The sequence below is a fragment of the Trichosurus vulpecula genome, chromosome 1, assembly GCF_011100635.1.
Source record: "Trichosurus vulpecula isolate mTriVul1 chromosome 1, mTriVul1.pri, whole genome shotgun sequence".
NCBI lineage: Eukaryota > Metazoa > Chordata > Mammalia > Diprotodontia > Phalangeridae > Trichosurus > Trichosurus vulpecula.
The window spans coordinates 309598659-309620734 of NC_050573.1; the positions used below are offsets into that span (position 1 = coordinate 309598659).

General features: G+C 38.7%; 1 protein-coding gene across 3 annotated transcripts in view; it reads right to left on the reverse strand.

Moving 5' to 3' along the window:
• RELCH (RAB11 binding and LisH domain, coiled-coil and HEAT repeat containing) overlaps positions 1 to 22076 on the reverse strand; it is a 143208-nt gene that overhangs the window by 119913 nt on the left and 1219 nt on the right. The window lies entirely within an intron of this gene.

The window sequence follows — 22076 nt, forward strand, 5'->3', positions numbered from 1 at the left end:
ACAAGAAAAATAGTAAAGATTTACCAAAACTATTAAGACAAACTGTTTTCTTCAACAAACATACCATCATAATTGTACTCTAACATTATAGTCCCTGATAAGTTTACAGAGGAAGTAGACATGGCACTAAAGAACAAAGACTAGCAAAACAAAGGACAACTTCTTAAGAAGTTGGTCAAAGATTTATCCAAACACTAGCTTCCCTTTTTATCTTAATTACACTTATTCCATTTATGCAAATTTTTTCAATTTCATTTGATCATAATTATCTATTTTACTTTTGTTGCTTGCTTTTATTCCATGTTTGATTATAAACTTTCCCCTTAGCCATGGTTGTGAAAAGGACCAGATCTAGTTATCTTCTACTTTTTTTAAGGTATGATGTTTAATATTCAGGTCATCTATCCATTTTGAGATCTTTGCATTATAATTATTTCTGACTGTTCCTTATCTTCTGTTGTACTGTTCTGTTTTTCTAAATTTTAACTCCAACCAAACAGCTCTGATACACATTACTTTATAGCAAAGTTTCAGATCTGGAAGTATGATTTTCCTTACTACTTTAAATACATAAATACACATATACATAAATATATAAGTACATTTATGTTGGTAGTTTGATATAGCACTAAATCTGTGAATTAATTTAGATACTACTGTCATTTTTATTATGTTGGCCCAACCCAGCCATGAGCAGGGGTCTTCTTATAGGCTCTAACCCTGATCCATTTGAAGTTATGGTAAGACAACTATTTTTGATATGAGAATGGTCAATGAAAGTCATATAAAACAAAAGATATCAGTTAAAAAAAAAGAAATCCTGCCACTAACACTTGCCAGGAGATATGGAGGGTGATGGGAAGAATTTGAAATAATTATGATACTCAGATGTGAGTCTACCTGGTACAGTTGACGCTGAGTGAGAAAGGAAGTATGTTTTTTACATTACCACCAAAAAATATGCTGTCTAAAGATAATTAGCTGATGGAGACAAACTGTTAGTAGTTGTATTAGTCTTTTTCCTGAACTGTAATATGTATTTTCCTTGCTCTTTACTAATCTCTCCCCAGTGTTGTACTCTGTGCTTTCAGACTTAATTCACAACTTCCTGCCAAGCCTCTCTTTTGTGAGGTTTGACTTTGGCCTTGGAGTCGCTTTGCCTCTTGAACCTAGGTGTGGCTCATGCCATCCTAACCCACTCTACCAACTTCTCCCTCCCCAAATGCTCTTTCCTTTCCTTCAGGGTTCAGTGATAGAAAGTGTTCCCAAGATCTCCACGAGCATTTTGGCACAATTGACTTGTACTCCTCCTGGGCAGACAGTAAAGAGCTTAATGAAAATTTCACTCAAATCAAACCAATAACAAATACAAGCAGAAGGAAAAGGCAGTCTTTGTTCTCAAGGAGCTTATATTCTAATGGGGAATGAACACACACACACAGACAGACAGAGCTAAGAATAGGGATACCCAAGTAGGGGCATAGAGAGAAAGGCCAGAGAGTTTGAAGAAGAATGAAGACAAGAAGGCTGGCCTGGGCATCCTCCTTAAATTGAAGGTTCTGGGAGGACCTAGTCAATGCAAGGAAGAAGGCGAAGGTCAGAGGATAGTCCCAATGTGAGAAGTCCAGGGGTACAGCAAAATTCTAGGTGAAGATGTTTCTGTGGTAACACAGAGAAACTCCAGTGTCACAATTGTAATCACAGCATATTTGAGAGATCATCTAGTACAATCCCTTCATTTTACAGGTTAGGAAACTTAAGCTACAGAGAAGTTAAGGAACTCAACATAGCCATACTACATACATACATCAACCAAACAATATTTTTTGAGCACTTAATCATCTGTGTGACCTTGCTACAAGTCATTTAATCTTTTATCACTAAAACAATTTCTAAGTTCTCTTCGAGCTATAATATTCTATTTACTGTGTATTGCTAGGTACTTTAAATACTTGAATTCAGTCTGCTCTCCTATATATTGAATTTTGGAGTCACTTCATTGCCATTTGTGATGACTGTCCAAGATAGATTAGCTCATTAGGCTCTTGAGCCAAGTGCTGGCAAGAAGCATTCTTACTCTATTCCCTTTTTATTTTTTTCCTGTGCAGACATTTCAGCTGAACTGTTCTGAATAATTATATAACTATTTTAAAGAAGGCATGTAATGTTCTGGGACTTGGTGTAATTAATATAACGTAACTCGCAAACAGGAGCATCTGTAAAAATTCACCATCTATAAGAAATCCTTCTTCAATATATACTTTGGACATTTTCAGTGACAGTAACCTACATCTTTGACATATTTCCCCATTTTCAACTCACCTGACTTCTCACAATAAGGATAAAATTTAAGAGTAGAATCATTCCAAACGATGGGAAGTAACTTTCCATGTATCTTTAAAGACATAAATACTGCTGGAAATTAATGAAACTGTTTTTTGCACTAATGTTATCTAAAACACATGAGGGCTAATTTATTTGATGCCATTAACATAATGTGTCTAATTTATAAGAAATGCATATTAACAAAGTCATCGGGGGGATGATTCATAGTTTTATCAAGTGTTTGACAGTTTTTTTTTAAGCAAAAACTTCCATTTATGCATTACTATTGAAGCACAAGGCTTGCCATTTACTTTAGAGCTAATTAGAAACATTTGAAAAATCAAGGCAGAGGGAACTGTTCTTCAAATTCAGATCAAGACATAAATGAGGGTCATCAAGATGCTATATATAAATCCTGAAGAATCTTCTCCAGGCTCAAAGATGGAATAGAGTAGATTTAACCAGGGCATTTCCTGGTGTCTGGTGTAGGATGGGTGAAAGCTCTGGTGGCAAGTGGCCCAAACTGTCTCAATCGCCCAGGCTACACTTCTCTCCTCAACTGTTCGGGTGAGCAAAAAATCAAGTTACAATAGGTGCCATGTGAATTAGAAGCCTCATTAAATCCATCTGGAGTTTGCTGCTCCATCTGCTGGTACCAAATGGAGTCATGAACTTCTTTTTCTTTTTTTTAAAATTTATTTAATATATTTAGTTTTCAGCATTGATTTTCACAAGACTTTGAATTACCAATTTTTTCCCCATTTCTACCCTCTCCCCACTCCAAGATGGCGTATATTCTGGTTGCCCTGTTCCCCAGTCAGCCCTCCCATCTGTCACCCCACTCCCCTCCCATCCCCCTTTCCTTTCTTCTCTTGTAGGGCAAGATAAATTTCTATGTCCCATTGCCCATGTATCTTATTTCCTAGTTGCATGCAAAAACTTTTTTTTGTTGTTGTTGTTTTTGAACATCTGTTTTTAAAACTTTGAGTTCCAAATTCTCTCCCCTCTTCCCTCCCCACCCACCCTCCCTAAGAAGGCAAGCAATTCAACATAGGCCGCATGCATATCATTACACACACAATACTCATGTTGTGAAAGATTAACTATGTTTTGCTCCTTCCTAACCTATCCCCCTTTATTGAATTTTCTCCCTTGACCTTGTCCCTTTTGGAAAGTGTTTGTTTTTGATTACCTCCTCCCCCCGTCTGCCCTCCCTTCTATCATCCCCCCTTTTTAATCTTCTTCCTCCTTCTTTCCTGTGGGGTAAGATACCCAATTGAGTGTGTATGGTATTCCCTCCTCAGGTCAAATCCGATGAGAGCAAGATTTACTCATTTCCCCTCACCTGCCCCCTTCCTCCCTTCCTACAGAACCACTTTTTCTTGCCACTTTTATGTGAAATAATTTACCCCATTCTATCTCTCCCTTTCTCCCTCTCTCAATATATTCCTCTCTTATCCCTTAAACTGATTTTTTTTTAGATATCATCCCTTCATATTCAACTCACGCTGTGCCCTTTGCGTGTGTGTGTATATATATATACACATACCTACATATATACATACATAGATACACACATATGTATATACATGTATACACACACGCACATATATGTGTATATATATATATATGCATATTCCTTTCACAGCTACTATGATATTGAGGTCTCATGAATCATACACACCATCTTTCTATGTAGGCACGTAAACAAAACAGTTCAACTTTAGTAAGTCCCTTATGATTTCTCTTTCTTGTTTACCTTTTCATGCTTCTCTTGATTCTTGTGTTTGAAAGTCAAATTTTCTATTCAGCTTTGGTCTTTTCACTGAGAAAGCTTGAAAGTCCTCTATTTTATTGAAAATCCATATTTTGCCTTGGAGCATGATACTCAGTTTTGCTGGGTAGGTGTTTTAACAATCTGGCTAGCAGCTTCTGTGGGGGCATAAGATCCTCCCACAGCCAGCACCCAGCAGGCTGCCGGCATGCCGGGAAAGCACAGGTTCTTTTTATCTGCTTAAACAAGGAAAGCACAGTGAAGGGGTTGACCAGCTTACTTTAATCCAGCATTCAGTTAGTTCAGGGGAGCATACAGGCAACATTCATTTAGTTCAGGGGAAAAAACCAGCACCCCGAACTTCAGAACTAAATACAAAGATATTACAAATATCAACAGACAGACCCAATACAATTCATAGTTACCAACATCTGGGCTCAGCCCGAGAGCAAGGGCTGGCCCAGAGTCACGCTCCCCACTGCTCCCGTGCCAACTGGAAAAGGATAGAGGAATCTTCAAGCTGTCTTCTCCCCTCTTACAGTTTTTGACATCAACAAGTGCCGCCTGAATGACCAGGGCCGACTGGTTCTTGAGTTGGCCCCTCCCCCTGGTGTAGACTAGGTTAACACCGAATAGGGCGTGGCTCTGGAGTCAACACCTCCTCTCAGCCAGCCCCATGAATCATCACACAGAAAGTTCTCCGCTCCCAGGCATGGTTCCTGGGCTTCCTGCCCTGGAAGAGGTGCAGCAGGCCCAGCACCCAGCAAGGCCCAATGAGATAAACTGAGCCACCTAAAGAAAACAAAGGCCATTCTGGTCACAGTAGGTGATTCTTGGTTTTAATCCTAGCTCCATTGACCTCCGGAATATCGTATTCCAAGCCCTTCGGTCTCTTAATGTGGAAGCTGCCAGATCCTGTGTTATCCTGATTGTTTTTCCACAATATTCGAACTGTTTCTTTCTAGCTGCTTGCAGTACTTTCTCCTTAACCTGTGAGCTCTGGAATTTGGCGACAATTGTTCCTAGGAGTTTTCTTTTTGGGATCTATTTGAGGAGGTGATCTGTGGATTCTTTCAATTTCTATTTTACCCTCTGGCTCTAGAATATCAGGGCAATTCTCCTTGATAATTTCTTGAAAGATGATATCTAGGCTCTTTTTTTGATCATGGCTTTCAGGTAGTCCAATAATTTTTAAATTATCTCTCCTGTATCTATTTTCCAGGTCAGTGGTTTTTCCAATGAGATATTTCACATTGTCTTCCATTTTTTTATTCCTTTGGTTCTGTTTTATAATATCTTGATTTCTCATAAAGTCACTAGCTTCCACTTGCTCCAATCTCATTTTTAAGGTAGTATTTTCTTCAGTGGTCTTTTGGACCTCCTTTGCCATTTGGCTAATTCTGCCTTTTAAGGCATTCTTCTCCTCATTGGCTTTTTGGAGCTCTTTTGGTATTTGAGTTACTCTATTTTTTAAAGTGTTGTTTTCTTCAATATTTTCTTCAGTATTTTTTTGGGTCTCCTTTAGTAAGTCATTGACTTGTTTTTCATGGTTTTCTCGTATCCTTCTCATTTCTCTTCCCAATTTTTCCTCTACGTCTCTAACTTGCTTTTCCAAATCCTTTTTGAGCTTTTTCATGGCCTGAGACCAGTTCATGTTTTTCTTGGAGGCTTTTGTTGTAGGCTGTTTGACTTTGTTGACTTATTCAGGCCATATTTGGTCTTCTTTGTCACCAAAGAAAGATTCCAAAGTCTGAGACTGAATCTGGGTGCGTTTTTGCTGCCTGGCCATGTTCCCAGCCAACTTACTTGACCCTTGAGTTTTTCGTCAGGGTATGACTGCTTGTAGAGCAAAGAGTACTTTGTTCCAAGCTTGAGGGGATACGCTGATGATTTCAGAGCTATTTCTATACAGCCAGCTCTGCCACCCCAGCACTCCTTCCTCAAGAACCACCAACCCGGACCTGATGCAAATCTTCAGCAGGCTCTGCACTCCTGCTCTGATCCTCCATTTATTCCTCCCACCATGTGGGCCTGGGGCCAGAAGTAAGTGCAGCTGTAGTTCTGTAGCTGCACCTCCCCCACTGCCCCTGGGGCGATGGCTGAACCGTGAACTCTGTCCCCCGCAGCTTTTTCCACTAACCTTCTCTGTTGTCTTTGGTGTTTGTGGGTTGAGAAGTCTGGTAACTGTCACAGCTCACTGATTCAGGGTGCTAGGGCCTGTTCTGCCCGGCTCCTGGTCTGGCTGGTCCTGCTGCCTCCCACGCTGAGCTCCGCTCCCCTCCACTCTGTGTGCGATAGACCTCATCCAGTGACCATCCAGGCTGTCCTGGGCTGGATCCCCGCTTCCCTCTGCTACTTTGTGGGTTCTGCAGCTGTAGAATTTGTTCAGAGACATTTTTTATAGGCTTTTGGAGGGATGTGGTGGGGAGCTCACACAAGTCCCTGCTTTCCAGCTGCCATCATGAACTTCTTTTTCAAGTTTTCGTAAGAGTAAAACAAGATCATACACGAGCAGGAAGAGTCAATTCTATTTCTGCAGTTTCGTCTAACACTGTACAGAAAATACGAAGTATAGTAAGAGTGAAGGATAACCAGTGGTGGCACATTATAACCCACTGGTAACCACACGGGTTCAAGAATTGTAGAGGAATCCCTCCTTTATGCCCTCAGCATGTTGGTTAGAAGATTTATGGGATGGCATGGATAGAAGTCCCAAAGTAGGAAAAAGAATAGCTGGTTTCTGATCTGTGCCTACTGATGAAAAGATTCAAGAAAAATCTGAACCGTAAACTCTTTTCCTCTAGGGGCACAATGGAATTGGTAGGTTCATATCAACCTGGTGTCTGTGATTTGTTATATCTAAAGAACAGCATCACAATTTCTAATTTAGTGCCATTGTCAGGTTCCTGGTTTCTATCTGAATCTGGAGCCCTTTAGGTTAAAAGAGTTATAAGGGTGTTCTGGGGTTGGAAAAAAAAGTGACAGAAGGGATAAAGAATCTATTAAATCCTTGAAAATTTAGCACAAATGGATTAAGAGAAGAGTGATGAAAAAACCATTATTCCATAAACTTGAAGGTGATGCTAGGGGTTACAGTTATTCATGCAGGAGGATAGGGTCTAATAATACTGTCTTTGGTGCTCCATGTTACTGTAAGAAGCAGCAGGGTATAAAAAAACAAAACAAACACTAAACAGCAAACTCATGGAGTTTGTAGTTAAAGGAACTATTGGGCTCAAATCCCAGGACAAATCACTTTATCTGAGTCTTAAGTTCCTCAACTGTAAAATAAGGGGATTGAACTAGATGATCTCTCAGGTCTCTTCTAGCTCTAAATCCTATGATTCTGAGGACTATTCAGTCTCCTGCCCTAGGAGCCTAGGGTATTAGGATGTGTATATACTATGCATACTTAAGACAAATCCCTGATTTATAATTAAGATTTATATCTTGTCTACCCATAAACACATTCTAAATGGCCAAAGATATTCTGGCCAAAATAAATGATGGAGCATTATAGGTGCTTGGCACAAATTACTCATTCACCAAAGTACCAGATGAGTTAAAAATGTTAATTCTTCATTTGTATAGCTATGCTATAGGCCACACAGTTTGAGTTACTTTTTCAATTAAAAAATATACCAAAATTACAAAACAAAACAGAATCAAAGATGGTTCACAGTGAGCTCATGCATTTAATATGGGTCTGCTTCCTAAGGTACATAATGAATGTTATTTGAGTTTGAGCAATTTAAAAGCCTAAACAGAAGGCCAGCAGGAAGGCAAAAAAGGGAAACACACTTAAGAGACATTATTACAAATAATAATAGAATGTGTTATATTTTATAGAAAAATATACTTTATGGTCACAAGATAGTAAAGTTATTTGGCCTCACCACATAGAAGACAAAAGTGAATGTGTATCCAGTAATACAAAAAATGCCTTGGAAGTAAATTTTCCATGATGAATTATGAGTAACAATAAGATGATGTAGTTACCATATCAATGTTATATCTCTTTTGGGGGAATCTGCACTGATACAGCCTGGGTAACTGAGTAGAATCCTCAGATGGATGGCAATGTTTAAGTCTCATGATGAAGCCTTTAGGAACAGAGGTTGTTTTCCATTCCCATTGCTGATAGGAGGCAAGGACTTCAGAAGAGAAAGGCAAGTTTTATAAGTGTGCATCTGGTTGAAAAGACGGTGTGTGAAAAAAATATGGCTTTCTAGAATGTTGGGTTGCTGACCAGGAAGGTAATACACTTGACAAAAACTGGTAAAAAACGTACCTGCCTGGCATCTTGTAAATATCTACTTATAAGGGTTTTATTTTAAAAAGAAGTATATAGAAGGACAAACTGCCTAGAGCATTGGACAGCTCTGCCACTTATTACCAGTGTAATCCTGAGCAAGTCATTTAACTTCTCTGGACCTCAGTTTCCTCACCTGTAGAATGAGGGGGTTGAATCAGGTGACTTTTAAAATCAGTCAGTCAACAAGCATTTAATCAAGTATTTACTATGTGTCTGGCACTGTGATAACTCTGGGTATACAAATAAATGCAAAAACTGCCCCAATCACTAAAGAGCTCATATTCTAAATGGGAAGACAACATGCAAATAACCAGGAAGACACATGATATACACAAAACAGATACAAGCAATCTCAGAGGGGAAGACAATAGTAGCTTAGGGGCTGAGAAGAGTCTCCTGCAGAAGGTAGGGATTGAGCTGAGGCTTGAAGGCTTGAAGTAAGAAACGGTAAGAAGTGGAAGTGAGGAGGCAGAGTAGTCTTTACAATGGGGACAGCTAACGAAAAGGCACAAAGTTAGGAGATGGAGTGTCATTTTCAAGAAAAAGTTATTAGGCCTATGTGTAGTCATATTATAAAACGTGTAAAGGGGGATCAAGTTTCAGGAGACTAGAAAGGTAGGAAAGAACAATTCTCATCTGAACAGGTCAGAGGAAGGAAGAACACATGAACACACACACAAAAATACATTTCACTCAACAGGAGGGAAAGGGGAGAATGGGGGAATTTGAGGCAGAATAGATTAAAGGACCGATTAGGTCCAAGTAAAACAAATTCTAACTAAGAATGCACAAAAATATAGGTTTTTGTGTGGTAAAAAAAGTAGAAAATAAAGGGATGCCCATTAATTGAGAAGTGGCTAAACAAATCTGGTATATAAATGTGATGGAATACTATTGTGTTATAACGGAAGGGGATGGTTTCACAGAAACTTGGGAAGACTTCTACGAACTGAGGAAAAATGAAGTGAGTCAATTATACAATGTCAACACTACTGAAAAGACAAAACTTTGAAAGACTTAGGAACTCTGATAAGAATAATGGTCAACTATAATTCCAGAGGGCTAATGATGAAAAATGCTACCCACTTTCTGAAAGAGGTGAGAGAGTATAGAATGCCATGTATTTAGGGGGCGGGGTGTGGCCAATGTAGAAATCTGTTTTACTTGACTATATGTATTTATAGCAGGGTTTTTTTTTCTTTCTCAATTAGAAGTTAGGGTGGGAAGATGAGAAGGCAGAGTTTTGCTGATTAAAAATAAAATGTAATAATAAAAATAAAGAATAGGACACTTTTTTTTTTAAGTAGAAGGAGGGAAGAAAGTAGCACTGTACATTAAAAAAAAAACCCAGGAACCAGAAGTGGGAAGTATGGTGAGAGATTTGGCTAAAGATCAACAGAAAGAGCATCAGAAACAGAAATGAGTTTGCTGTCTACCTGAGCAAAAAGAGAAAATATGTGAGAAGTCAATAAATAGATCATAAACTTGTTTCAGAAGCATCATACAGCAGTGATAGGGGACTTCGATTATCCAGAAACCTGTCTCTCTCTCTACCAAAAGAGGAATAGCTAATAATTTCTTGACTTATTTGATAACCTCATTCTTCAAAAAGTAGAGGGAGCAATGAAGGAGATGTCTATTTTGGATCTCATTCGCACTAAGATAGAAGTAATTACTAGGATGGAGATGACTGGATGCTTGAGGAGAACTCCATCTTGGAACTCTGACAGAGAAAATCAGGAAAAGATGACAACAGTCTGAAATATAAAGACTAGGTGCAATCAATGGAATAAAATGTACAGGGGAATGCAGGCCAGGAGGGATGGGAAGCTAGGAAGGATAAACATCAAAAGACACAAAGAGAGATAATTTTGATAATGAAGAATAGGGAGAAAGCCCTTTTCCTGAAGAAAAATATGGAAGTACAGAGAATTCACTTAGCAACTCAGATCTTAAACAGAGGCAGATACTAAAGCATGAATACAATGTGTGGCATGATCCTTTAAGAATAGTGTTGAGTCTAAAACATCCATACCCTTTCACCCAGAAATCCTATTCCTAAGCAGATATCCTAAGGAGGTCAAAGATTAACGTCCCATAAATGTCAAAATATTGCTAACAGCATCTGTGTAGTAGAAAAGAACTGGAAAAAAAGTAGAAAGATCATTATTGACTGAGGCACACCAAACTGCGACACATACATGTACTGGATTATTACATCACAGGGAACAAAGAAAATCAATAAATATAGAGAGGTATGGTAAGATTTATATCAACTGATAAAAAGTGAAGTATATAGACCCAGGAAAACAACACGATGACTACAACTATGTAAACAGAAAAACAACAATAAAAACTGAATACTTCATAATTACAACGATCAACTTTGCATTGCAGAAGAGACAAGAAAATGTTCCTCCCTCCCTTCTTTGCAGAACTGGGGGACTGTGTGTATGAAACACTGCATATATTGTCAGACACAACTGAATTGTAGGTTAGTTTAGCCTTACTACTTTTCCTTCTTTTATTTTTAATTCTTCACTAAAAGAAATGACTTTCTGCGTAGGAAATGCAAACAGGACACATGGGAAAATGAAAGTGATGCAGAAACCAAAGGGAACAATGACAGTTTCAAAAAAGGACACACGATCATGTCAGGAAACCTAAAGGCTAGAATGAGCTTATGCTGGAGAAAGATAAGGACACTTTAGAAACGATCCTAAGTGAAAAGGTCATAAAAGGAGTTGAACGCTGTTCAGAGTGAATGAGACGATAGTAATGGATGGCAGAGGGAAGTGAGAACTGTTAAACTCTTATTTTGTTCTTTTCTCCATTGAGAATATTTGGACTGAAAGGTATAGATTACAGAACAACAACAACAAAAAAGAAAAGTAGGAAATTGTTACCTAGGAAAAGTAGGGAGATAGTAAAGTAGCACCAGGATGCTTTTGATAATTTTAAGTCCCCAGGTACAGATGAACTACATTCTACAGTCATCAAGAACTGACAAGAACTGATATGGCTGTTGAGACACTGTCTATGAGCTTCAAAGTGGAGTAGAAAATGGAAAGGGTATTATAGACTGAAGATAGGTAAATATCATTCTAATTATTCTAATTAAAAAAAAGGAATAAAGCAGAAATCGGCAACCTAAGGACAGTGGATGTGCTGATTCTTAGTAAAATCCTCAACTGTATAGTCAGAGAATATCTAGAAAAGGAAGTAGTTATTACAGGGCTATCAGGCTTAATTATGAACAAGTCATGCCAGACTAGCCTCGTTTCCTTTTCTGAAAGGGTTCCTAGTCTCGATAACCACAGGAATGCTAAGTTTTAATAAGGAATTTAAGAAACTCTTAGGCTATTCTCAAGAGCAGAGATGACAGTTGGGTAGATTTACAAGTTGGTTAAATGACTAGAGCTAAAGAATAGTTATTTAATTTCCAAGTTTAGTGACAACTTGTTACGAAATCACTAATAGAATGCCTTGTCCTTGGACCTCTACTGTTTATATCAGTGGCTTGCATAAAATACAGATGACATTCTATCAAATTTGAGGACGACAAAAAGCTAGGCAAGACAGTTAATATATATGGTTGACAGAATCAAGATCTAAATACATCTCAAAAAGCTACAACTTCAGGTCCAGAGGCAGGTTTTGAAATCAGAGGACATGGCTCTGAGTTATGTAATCTTTTGTCCTCAATTTTCTTACCAGTCAATCAATCAAGCCTTTATTAAGTGCCTACTATGGGCCAGGCATTGTGCTGGCACTAGGCACAGGAGATATGAAACAATCCCTACACACCAAGAGCTTACATTCTAAATGGCAGTCGTGTGAAAGGATTCAACTGACCCTATCTGACACTAAAGGGCAGAAGAAGCAGTAATAATTACAAAAAGGCAGACCTAAGCTTGATGACAACAATCAAAGCTATCCAAAAGGGGAACAACTGCCTGAGCAAGCAGTTAATTCTCCCTCACTGGAATTTTTTAGTCAAAGGGTATAGGTAACTACTTGCTAGGTATGTTGTAGAGGTATTCTTGCTCAGGTAGGATTTAGGACTAGATGATCTCTCAAGTCTCTTCCAACTTTGAGATGCTATGCTGAGCGAGGTGAGGCTTCTAGAATGAAATGAAAGGGTTTCTAGGAGAAAGATTTTACAAAGCATTTACCAAGAGCCTATTACTAAGAGCCAGGCACTGTGCTAAATACTTCAAAATATTATCTCATTTGTTCCCCACATTTTACAGCTGAGGAAACTGAGGCAGCCAAAGGCTAAGTAACTTGTCCATGGTCACACAGATGTGTGTGACTAGGAATTTTAAGTCAGGTCTCCCTAACTTGAAGTCCAGTGGGTTTTCCCCTGTATCTCCTGGCTGACTCATCATCTGCTTCTTCAGATGATGCTTTCAATTGGCTCTAGCTAGATCAAGCATTCTTAAACTGGGTTACGTGAACTTTTTTTTTTTAAAGATTCTGGTAAATGTATATTGGTATAATTGCTTTATTTTGTATTCCTATGTGTTCCATTTTATGCATTTAAAAGCACTCTGAGAAAGGGGTCCGTAGGCTTTAAAAGATGGGTGGGGGGGCTCGTATCCTAAAACATACCAAAAAAAGGTTAAGGAGCTCAGCTCTAGATAATAGGCATCTGGTCCACAATAAATTAACAACTAGGTTAATCTGAACCTTAGAAGTTTTAAGAATGCCAGACTTCAGAGTCAGGAGACTTGAGTTCAAGTTCTGGATAGGCTACTTAAAAACCACGTGACTATGGGGAAATCCTTTAACCTCTCTGGGCATCTAATTCCTCATCAGTGAAATGGTGATAATAATACTTGTGGCATTTAGCTCAGGGGGTTAAAGCATGAAAAATTCTTTTTACACTATAAAAAGCTACTGAAATGAGCTACTGATTCAATGAGATAAGTTTCCCCTGCCTAACTGCTGCATCAGTCTTAAAGTGTATTTGTGAAGTAAGACAGGCCTCAGCTTTTCTCAACCATAAAATGCAGGGAACAAATGAAACAGTGTTTGTGAAGCATTTAGCACATGACTCCTGTCATGTCCATAATTTAATGTCAGAGAAGTTAAATATTTTAAGTATTTAACATATCTATACTTTAAACAGAACCACAAAACTGAAGAATTTGATGATATAATTATGTATCACATCATCGGAACTTTAAGCAACTGAAAAAGGCAGCCCAGTGTGGGTATCCCCTCAGGATAATCCAGAGCCCTTTTCTCTTCTCCTATATTTTTTCACTTAGTGGCATCAGTTACCAGCTCTATGCATCGACTTATCTAGCCCTAACCTTCAAATTAATATCCAACAACCTAGTGAACATCTCAAACTAGATGACATCTTAAATTCAATATGTCTAATACTGAACTCATTATCTTCCCTACCAACTCACTTTCCCCTGAATTTCCTTATTATTGTCATGGGAACTACTGCTTTCAGTCAAGACTCAAAATCTAGATATGCCTGACTCCTCATTTTCATTTACCCCCACTCCACACCCCATCTAATCTGCTGCCAAGAGCCACTGATTCTACCTTCATATCTCTTGAATACACCTACTTCTCTCCTCTGACCATATCCTGACTCTGGTGTAGGTCGTCATCACCTCATAACACAAATTAATACAAGTCTTCTACTTGTTTATTTATCATCTCAAATTTGTCCTGTATAGATCTTGTTTGTACATGGTTATTTTCACACTGCCTCTACCATTAGACTAGGAACTCCTTGAGAGCAGAGATTATTTTTAGCCTTTCTTTTTATCTACAATGCTTAAGCATTGAGCCTGGTACAAAGTAGGCACTTAAATGCTTGTTGACAGTTGATTGACCTGTCTTTATTTATTTCACTTGCATAAATTCATTCAAGTCTTTCTATACTTCCCTGGTATTCCTGATATTTATTGTTTTTTATGGCATTTATTCCAAGCAATTCCTGTGCCACAATTTGTTCAGCCATTTCACAACTGATGGGCACTTACTTTGCTTCCAGGTCTTTGCTACTAACAAAGTACCAACTCTTTACTGGACCAGACTTCTTAAGAGGTTACCAAATATTGTTTATCCTTTAGGAAATTAATATATAATGTTATGGTTTCTAGCCACCATACTTTAGTTAAAGTAGTGAGCTTCAGCAACTGGCTACTTATGCCCAGATATTTCAACTGCTTTACTAAAGTAGAATGTTAGCATTCAGTTTAGTAGCTCCTCATGAAATGGAGATAAAAGTTTTTCAGTGTACTGTAGCTAAAACAGTGGAGAAAAATAAAACTAGAATGTGATCTGGAACCTGTTCCGACTATCTGCAATTTCATCTTCAACTAGTCAATTGTAACCAAAAGTATTTTTTAAGCACCTGTCTGAATATATATGATGGTAGTATGAAGCAAGTAGGAACCTAAAATTGACAGATAACATCATTTAATATATTAAGTGCCAAAAAGATTAATATTACAGATGAATGAAATGGACAGTCTGCTTGCTAGAAGTCTTTCCATCCTCTAGTTTATCCTCCATTCAAGTAATTTTCTTAAAGTGCGGGTCTGACCAAATCACCTGCCCTACTGAAAAGACTCCAGTAGCTCCCTATCACTTTTAGGAGCGACATGGGCTTCTTTGTTGTTCCTCAAACAAGACATTATTCGATCTCTCAGTTTTCTACGTCTTGAAATCTCTTTCTCCTCATCTCTGCCTTCTGGCTTCCCTGGATTTCTTCAAGTTCCAGCTAATCCCATCCTCTCCAAGAAACCTTTCCTATCCCTCTTTAATTCTAGTGTCTTCTCTCTGTTGAGTTTCTATTCTCCTATATATGGCATATTTGTACATATTTCTTGCTATCTTCCTTCATGAGATTTTGAACCCCTTAAGGGCAGGGTCTGTCTTTTTTTTTTTTCAGCATTTAGCATAGCACCTGGAACATAGGAGGTGCTTAATAAACGCTTACTGTCACATCCCCTTTCTCTGTCCACACAGGGTATCATACCTTCACCTGCAGGAGGCTCTGCCCAAAGGAATGTAAATTTTGATCACTGAAACCTAGCAAGATGTCTTGGGGTTTACAGACTAGACTTTTTTTCATAAGGACCATGCCTTAAACACAAATCATTCTGGCTCTCACTGATTGGCCAACAACAGGCCCCAGGCCAAGCTCCACTTGGTCACTGTTTGGGTCCTGATTGGCTCAGAGAGAGTGTAAACATGTTTCTGTTTTGGACAGAAACCCTGAGGATTTTCCCCAACCAGACTGATCTCGCCATCTCCAGGTGTCTAGATTTATATCTTGCCACTGGACCCAGACAGCTCTGCAGGATAAAGTGAGGCTGGTAACTTTGCTCAGCCCTCCCTCACTTAAATCCAACTCACTGGCAAGTCATTTTCACCACCTCCCTGACGTCATGGTCCTCTTCAAGAAGTAAGGACAAACAACAACAGCAACAACTACCACAATGACATCTTTTTAAGTCCTCATCAAGATTTTTTGCCTTTTTGTCCACAGTTAATTTAAGGAAATGAATACTGCTTTGTATTTCACTTCCTCTTTGTTTAATTTTTACAAAATACTTTTTCAGCTAAAAAAGTGTATTTTTTTATTCTTCTTAGTACAGCAAAAATACTTTTAAAATATTGCTTTAGGAAGAAATTTTGGGGAAAAAATTACTTTGGAAAAAAATATTTTTTTCAGCATTTATATACAATTTTTTTTTGTTAAAAATCTTTTTTTAGGGAGGCTAGGTGGACCTGGAATCAGAAAGGCCTGATTTCAAATCTGGCCTCAGACACTTACCAGCTATAGGATCCTAGGCAAGTCGCTTGTTTGCCTCAATTTCCCCATATGTAAAATGTACTGGAGAAGTAAATGTCAAACCAGGCCAGTATCTCTGCTAAGAGAACCCCAAAAAGGGCCATAAAGAGTTGGACATGACTGAAATGACTAAATAATAACAACAAAGTTTTTAAAGATGTCAGAAATGCCTTTGAGAAATAACTGAAGCTAAGTTTGTCATTTTGTTACAATGAACTAAGCTCTTTCATGTGATATTTTTGCTATTTTCATTTATTAGGATCCTTTTATGTAAAGTAAAATATATTAAAAAAGAAATTGTAATTTGCTTTTTCTTTCTCAACTGTTTTGTGTTTTTCTAGGACAATGGTTTTTCTAAGGTGTCTTCTTATCCTTTGGATGAAGTGAGAAGATATGCAAATATCTCATTATCAATATAGCCCCAGCTAACTCCTTTCCCAGCTTTCTCAGAGCTTAAAATAGCATAGCATTAAACTGGTGAGAAAACCAAATGAAGAAAGTGTTTTTCTCTGCCTTACAACAGTAGACACTTGTCAGAAATTTCTGCTCTAAGAGCTTTTATTTATTCAAGCTGGTTTCAATGAAGGTCTTCATACATTTGGACTAAAATAAATGCATTCATATAAGTGAAATCCTGTTGGAAATAAATGCCATTGTAGTTTTATTTAAGAAAATTATTTCCAAGCCCCTACTGATCACTCTTTAGTTCATTTAGTATCTGTATGTGTAATTCCAACACAAAAACAAAAAAACAAGAATTTGGACATTTCCCAGGGCCTCAATATAAAATCCAACCAATTTTTAAATCAAATATTTAAATTCTAGGATTATATATTAATGGTTACAAAAGTTAATTTCATTGTATTGTTTTCTCAGGCTTTAGTGACATTGGAATTTTAAAGTAGATTTTTGGTACTTTATTGACTGTTAACTTGAGGCTTTCCGTACTTGTAAAAGAACTAAAAGGATATACTTCGATATTGTAACTTTCAATCAGTAGGTCAAAATAAGTTTTATTCTGATAACCATATCAGCTGGGGAGGAGGGAGGCAGATCAGGAAAGGTCTTATACAGGAGGAGACCCTTTAACTGAATTTTAATAGCAACTAAAATTTCCAAAGAGGCAGTAGTGAAAAGCAAATGCATTCTAGGCATGGAGGACAGACTGGAAAACACCCAGAGTCAGGCATGGAAGTATATGTGTGAGAAAGAAGAAAGTTAGTTTGACCAGGCAATAGAGTATGAAGACAAAGAATTTTCATCTCAAAATCCCAAAACATCATCTCCTGCTGTTTCCCCTGTTTCCCTAGTCTCAGACAAAGGAAGCTCTTTTTGCAAGGCTAACTCCTGTCTATAGGTTGAAAAGAGAAGGGAATAAGTATTTATTCACGTGCCTACTAAGTACCAGACACTGTGCTAAGTGCTTTGCAAATGTTATCTCATTTGATCCCTACAACAACCCTGTGAAGTAGGGACTATTATTATCCTGATTTTACAGTTGAGGAAACTGAGGTAGAGAGAGGTGAAGTGACTTGTTCAGGACCACACAGCTAGTCAGCACATGAGGTGGGATTTGAACAAAGGTCTTCCTGACTCCAGGTCTAGCACTTTATCCACTGCAACCACCTAGTTACCAGGTGCACTTAATCCCATCCCTACCTGTCTTCTCTAGAAGACTGTATCCTCATTCATTTCCCATCTCTCTGGAATCTTCAAAGTCTCCCTCTATCAACTGATTCTCTCCTTACTGCAATCAAACAGGCCCAAACTTCCTCATCCTTTAAACAAACAAAACTTCAGTCCTAAGCCCTCTTCTCTCTCTATATTGGGTGATCTCATTAGATTCCATGGTTTCAGTTATCTCTATGCAAAATGATTTTCAGATCTACTTGTCTAGCCTTAACCTCTCTCCCCAACTCCAGCATCGCATCTCCCCAACTGCCTATTGGACATCTCAAACTAGATGCCCTGTAGACATCTAAACTCAATACTTTACAAACTGAAGTCATGATCTCTGCTCCCAACTCTCCCTCATCCTATCATCCTCCTAGTCACTCAGACTCATATCCCAGATGTCATCCTCCACTCCTCACTCTCACCTCCCATATCCAATCAGTTGCCAAGTTCTGTCATTTCTCCCTCCACACTATCCTTCATATGTGCTCCTTTCTCTTTCTAATACTGCTACCACACTGGTGCAGGCCCTTATCCCCACATGCCTAGACTACTATAATAGAGCCTCCTGGTTGGTCTCCCTGCCTCTAGTCTCTCCCCACTTCAGTGGATCCTCTACTCAGCTGTCAAAGTTATCTTCCTAAAAGGCAGGTCTGATCATATTCCCCTTTATTAAACTCTGGTGGCTCCCTATTACTGTCATTAACAAACAGAAAATCCTATCTGGCTTTCAAAGCCTTTCCTCTGGACTCCCATCCACATACTCTTGACTTTGTCTTCCTTCCTGTTCATTGCACAAGACATTCTATCTTTTGACTAAGCATTTTCACTAGCTGTCCCCCATTCCTAGAAATCTCTCCTTCCCCATATCAGCTTCCTTGATTCCCTGGCCTTCTTAAAAAGGCTAAAGTCCAATATTCTTGCAAGAAGCCATTCCCAATCCTCCTTAGTCTTAATGCCTTTTCTCTGAGATTACCCCTCCCGCATTTGTCCCGTATATATCTTGTTTGTACATAGTTGTTTGCATGCTGCCTTTCCCATTACACTGTGAGGTAGCTGAGGGAAAGGACTGTCTTTGGCCTTTCTTTGTATCCCCAGTGCTTAGCACAATGTCTGGCAGGGAACAGGAACCTAATAAATGCTAGTTGACAGACTGACTATCCCCTCAAGCTCTTGTGCTACACCTCACCTCCTTTTCTCAGCCAAAGTCCTGGAAAGAGCTATGTACGCTAGCTGCCTCCATTTCTTCTACTCTCACTCACTTTTCAACTTTTTGCAATCTTGCTTGTGCTGATCTCATCAATCAATTAAAACTGTCAGGTACCTGTGCTCTCTTGCCAAATCTCAGTCTTTTCTCCATCCTATTCCTTCTCAACCTTTCTGTTGCATTTGGCAATGCTGACCACCCTCTTCAATTTGACAACTCTTTCCTTTCTGGATTTTCCTAACACCCTTTTTTTGGTTCTTTCCCTGCTTGTTGGACTGCTCCTTCTCATTCTCCCTTGCTGATTCATTCATCATCTGTAGCTCACTTCCTAACTGGGGTGTTCTCCAAGGCCTTGTCCTAAGCCCTCTTCTTTTCACTCTCCAAATTCTCTCTCTGTAACCTGATCAATTCCCATGGGGGTAGCATCTCTATGCAGATGACGCTCAGACCTACAGCCCTCATATCTCTTCTGATCTCCAGCATTGAATAACCAACTGTTCAACTGCCTATCAGACATTTCAAAGGCAACATCTTTTTTTTTTTCCCCCCGAACATTGATTGTCATTTTATGAATCTGAACATCAGGAACGAAAACGTTTTGCAGGATAAGGAAAAGTAATTCCCCATGGCTAACTGAACAACATAAAACCAAAGCTTTTGAGGCTTAGAGTACTTTCAAGACCATCACAGTCCTTATTTTTAAAAATGGCCATTATGCTTTCTAATTGGATTCTTTTTAATCAAGAATTGTTCAATTTATTGACATTTTTACATGAAAGCTTCCTAAATCATAGTAAACTATGAGACCCTGTTGCCTCAATCCAATCCTGTTATGCTTTGTGTGAAATATTTGGTTGTTTTCAACGTGATGAGAATTGGGAAGTTGAGCAATGAATGATACATAAATTTAAGTTCCTCCTTTGTCCCAGGCATAGGAATACAAAGTTGAAATATTTATATAGTCCCCGTGGGCAATGAGCTTATCATCTGTTCCCCTAAACCTTCTGTTCCAATCTTCCCTATTTCTATATAGGCATCACCATTTTCCTGACTCCAGATTCACAAAAAACATTATTCTTGCCTCCTCATTCTCCATCACTCCACATACTCAACTGGTTGCTGAATCTTGCAGTTTCTTTCTTCACCACATCTCTTATGTTTGATCCCTTTTCTCCATTTGCATAGCTACCACCTTGGACCTCATTCTGTCTCACCTAGATGGTTATAACAGCTTCATTTTGCTCTCTTCCTCAAGGCTGTCAACACTCCAGTCCAAAAGTAGTTGAAGTCCTACAGAGCATGGTCCCAAATTCTTTCTAACCTAACCTACTTGTACATTACTTGTTCTCCTGCATTCTTGAGTCTACTCAAAATGGCATTCTCTCTATTCCTCATACATGCCACTCCATCTCCAATTTCTGTGCTTCTGTATTAGCTGTCTTCCATGCCTTGAATGTACTCCCTTTCTTAACCCTGGCTCAAATGCCCTCTCTTCAAGATGAATCTCAAAAATCATCTTCTGCATGAAGCCTTTCCTAATTTCCACCAACCACTAGTGCTTTCCTGCCCAAAGTGTTGTATATATTTCTAGATATACTTGTTTTCTCTTCCGCTAGACTGCAAACTCTGGAAAAATTGGAAGTGTTTCATTCTTTGTATTTGAATCAGCAGTTATGTAGTAGTGCCTGACATGTAGTAGAAACTTAGTAAATACTTGCTGACTGGCTGGTTGATCTAGAATGTCATCTTAAACTCAGGAAATTCAAAATTGATGATATTCCTTCCAAAATTTGCCCCCTCCTAACTTCCCTTTTCTCTTAAAAACACCATCAGTCTCAGTCACCCAGGTTCAAACATTTACGTCATTCTTGACTGTCTCCTCCCATATCCAGTCAACCCAATCCTATTGAAATGAAGTGCAATATCCAGCACAGATGTATTTTCCTTTCCACTCCCTCAATTTTATGTCAGGTCCTTGTCCTCAATCCCCTGGGCTACTCTAATAGCCTCTTAACTATTTTTCGCTATCTGAAGTTTCCATCTTTAACAACACTGTCAAGATCATCTAAGGCATAAATTTCATTAAGTCAAATCCTGTCCAAAAACTTATAGAAATACAAACCAGATCTATAATGATTTGTCTCAGACCTAACTTGATAGCCCTGACTGAATTTCACTTCGCAGAAACTGACCTTATTACTGTTTCTTCCCTTAGGCAGGCTGGTGGCTCAGTGGATGGAGCATTAGGCCTGGAGTCTGAAGACCTGGATTCAAATCTAGCTTCTGACACTTATTAGCTATGTGACCTTGGGCAAGTCACCCTCTACTTGCCTCAGTTTTCTCAACTATAAATGAAATGGAGATAATAATAGCATCTGCCTTTCAGGATTGTCCAGAAGATCACATCAGATATTTGTAAAGCTCCTAGCAGGCTCTTAATAAACACTTCTTTCTTTCCATCTCTTCGTCCTCTTACTTAATACTTCAATTTGTTCCAAGCAAAGAGGACAAATTTGTGGGATATTCCACCCTTGTCCCATTCCAGCTAAGATTTGTGATCAAGGTGGGTTAAATTATCTTTATGGTCCCCTTATGGCATCCTAAAACCTACGAGCCACCTTCAATTTTATGACTCAGTTAAGAGGCCAGTTTCTACCTGACTGTGATTAGAAGTGATTCCTTCTTCCTTGAATCTCTAAGGTTTGTTTGACTTTTCCTAAACAATTACATGCTAACTTGCACCATAATAATTTATTTACTTATCTCATCCCCCTGGAGTGCAAAGTCCTTGCCCACAGGAACTATATATTTCAACCTTGTACTCCAGTGCCTAAAGCAGAAGTAAGAGCACATACAAAAACACAGAGAATCTTTGCTCAACTTCCCAATTTTCACCACCTCGAGAACATCCAAGTTATTTCACATCAAGCATAACAGGACTGGGTGGGAG